This window comes from Egretta garzetta, unplaced genomic scaffold (genome assembly GCF_000687185.1).
Source record: "Egretta garzetta isolate BGI_Z169 unplaced genomic scaffold, ASM68718v1 scaffold607, whole genome shotgun sequence".
Lineage (NCBI taxonomy): Eukaryota > Metazoa > Chordata > Aves > Pelecaniformes > Ardeidae > Egretta > Egretta garzetta.
In genome coordinates this window covers 491,381-494,868 of record NW_009260178.1, presented here as the reverse complement: position 1 = coordinate 494,868, position 3,488 = coordinate 491,381, and positions in this window count along the sequence as shown.

Sequence of the window (3,488 nt, the reverse complement as noted above, 5' to 3'; positions counted from 1 at the left end):
CCTCCATGAATTTTGCCTAATAAATTAAACTCAGTGTCATAACAGTCCCATGAATACATTTGAATAAAATCATTCCCATTTTGTTATAGGTAAGCTTTGCACATACAGGGGTTTTCAGATTATATGAAAGTGGGGGGAAGTGGTTAATATTCTGGAGAGCAGAGCTGCCATCCAGGGGGACCTGGACAGGCTGGAGAAATGATCCGGGAGCAGCCTTGGGGGGGTGCAAGGAGAGCACATGCAAACGCCCTCATCGGGTGGGATAACCCCATGCAGCTTCTCAGAAGAAAGACCTGGGCAACCTGGTGGGTTGACAGACTGGAGCAATTCCAGAGAAAGGTCGTCAAGGTGATCAGAAGGCTGGCGGACATCGCGTATGGAGAGAGGTCCAGAGAGGTGGGTCTGTCCAGCCTGGAGACGAGAAGGCTCAGGGGAGACCTTACTGCTGCCTGCCTGCCTGATGGGAGAGTGAAAGGAGAGCAACCAAACGCTTTGCAGAGGTTCACAGTGGAAGAAAGAGAGACAAGGAGCACATTGAGTTCTGAGTCTTACAATCCTTCGATGATTCATCAGAGGTTTCCCACTGTACTGCTGGTGATACAAGACACTGACACTTTCCCTGCCCGATTAGATTTTAGGACAGTTGTGTTTGGGTGACAAGGTGCAGAGGAATGTGTTCTCTGCCACTGAAGACCCCACTCCCCTTTTCTTGTCTCATGATCAGCTTTTATTTTCTACCTCTTCTCAATTTTTCTACCTCTAGCTTGTCCCATTTATGACTAAACATTATTTCTTTTCCTCTTTTCTCTCTCTTTTCTCTTTTCACCTATTTGATTTTCAGTCTCATTCTTTTTGGTGCTTCTTGATACTGACAGTGCCAAGAAGCACCACGATACCTTTTAACATCCCCTGCCTATACAAATCATACATCTCTGTTTACCTGCTTGGCTGCATGGACAACATTAATGTTAGAAGCAGGAAACATTTCATTATCCACTTGAACAGGCTTTTCAGGAAGTCCAAAGCACAGGTTATCGAATAAATAGGTAAGGCAGTTATAGTTATGGTATATACTTATAGATAGGGGCTCGGTTAAGGTTGTAAAGTTGCAAGAAGTCATTTATTTAAGGGCACTGTTGTTTAGAAATCTCTTATATTATTTTCATGTCTTTTTTTGAAACATATGAGAGAGCAAAAACCCTAAACTGTTACAAATAAAACTTAGGTATGGGCCAGTAAGTCAAGCTTATAAATCTATTAGGTCAAACAAAGAGAAGGTAAAAAGAAGAGAAGGTAAAATGTAGAACTAGTGGGAAACAGGGATTACTGATCAAACTCAGCTTGCCTTCACTCTGAGAGCCCCATTTAGCTGCATGCTGCTGGCCGCCCCGTCACTCTGATGAGACACAGACATCTGTTTTGCACCCTGCCTAAGTTCCTGCTTAGTTAATGGTAATTGGGATGTGTAAAACCGGTGCATGCATGAATAAGCAGGTAGAACTTACAACAGCAGGTATGCAAATCTGGAGGGCAGCTGTTCCTGGCTAAAACTCTGCTCTCTGAGGGTCCAGTTTGCTGCAAACCAGGGAGAACAGTAAAACGCTGTCTGGCGAGGCAGCACAGTCACACGGTGGAAAATCAGGTCCCAAATGTCCTGCGCTCAGCCCTGCTGCTGACCTTGCATGATCAGAGAGACCCCCCATCTTCTGCTCCTGCTCCCCCACATCTCTCCCTGCCTTAGACGCAGGCTGTGTCAGGGGAGGCACTACCTCTCTGCAGAGATCTTCTAGACAGTGCCCATCACAGTGGTCAACTAAAAGCTTGCAATGCTCTCCTATTATAAAATACTTTATAAAATGGAGCCGGTATCAGAAAACAATTAAATCTAAATTCTCCAGGTAATACTGCTTTAAACCAGTTGAGCCCCCAGAGAAGCAATTTTCTAAAGTAAATACTGGCAAATGGGTTGTAGTAAAAAAAAAAGGGCGGGGGAAGGGAAACTTAAATTTCCCTGACATTGACCTGTCCTGTCAGGCTAGGATGCTCATCAGTCTCTTATCTGATATCTGACATTCTGTGATGAGTTGAAAGCAAAGTAACACAGAGGGGTAGTGCTCTCTTTTGAAGAACAAAATGTACCGGGAACTGCATTTTCAGGTACATTCAATGTGAAGTTAACTCTTAGATTGTAGGAGCGACTTCGAAAGTTGAGAGGAGGAAAAAGAAATCCCAACAAACTAAGGGCTCAGAAGGGCTACTGGGGACTCCCTATTAATGTGCATATAACTTAAGCTAACATTTACATAGGCCATGCTACTTTCAGTGTACTTCAGACAATGGCTCATCAATACTCATTACACAGCTTTAAAAAGGCTGAGTATTCCGGGGTGGTGAGCCGCAGCCGCCCAAATACACCATACAGCCTGAGCCAGCTGTTTGGCCAGACACCTCCATCCTTGGAGTTCTCCTGAGGTCAGGCAGGCTGTCCTCCTCCAAGGAACCTAGCAAGCCTTGTCTTCTTTCAGAGGAAAAGCACAATTTGGAGAAATATAAGTTGCTCATGGCACAGGAAGGAATTTCATGCAGGCAATTTTTAATTAGTGAACCCAGCCTACCTTAGGAATCAAGTCTGAGATGAGAATGAAGTGAGCCCCTGGCTCACGGGCCTGGAATTAACCATTACGATCCAGCAGAGAAATCAGCTGATCATGTTAAATTTTAGACAATCATGAGGGATACACTAGTTCTGTTTCAAATATTGTGAATCTTGTGACTCCCTACTTATTTTGGGGTCAAATAGTAAACATTAAGAACATCCTTTATATATCCTAGGTTACATGCTTGATTTTGCCCACATATGCTCATGGTGCCAGTAAGACCCTGATTTTTTTGCAAGGCTTCCTCTTCCAGCCCAAAGATAGCTCTCCTACCCAGAGAGTTAATTTCTCTTTTTTTTTAATAAAAAAGAAAAAAATTAAATATTTAATATATTTAAGAACTGGCTCCATGGCTGTCACAGTCTTTTCTCGAGTTTGCTTGGTGCCAAAATTCTTCAGGTGTCCTACAGTGAGAATTTCCATTTCAACAATAAATTCAAACCTACAGCAGAAGCCAGTCTTTGCAGCTCAGTGGGCTTTACATCAGACTCCGTATTCCTTTAAAATCTTCCACAAGGACTTTCTCTAGCTTAAAAGCAACTCTAATAAAAGAAGTTCAAATATATTTTGTCTTGATCTATATAAAGGCCACTCAAATTGAGCAATAGAGTTTTTTCTGGACACAAATTGTATAATTATTTTCTCCAGTGTACATCTTCAGAATGACTCTCAGAGCTACTTTTGCTCCTAGATCTTCCACCTTGTAAAATGTGCATGTAGGTGTCTGGCCAGGGGCACAGGCACTGGAGGGAAAAGATCAAAGGCCTATAAATGTGTCAAACTTTCAAATGCAAATCACCTGCCATAACGCTGCTGAGAACAAATCCTTCA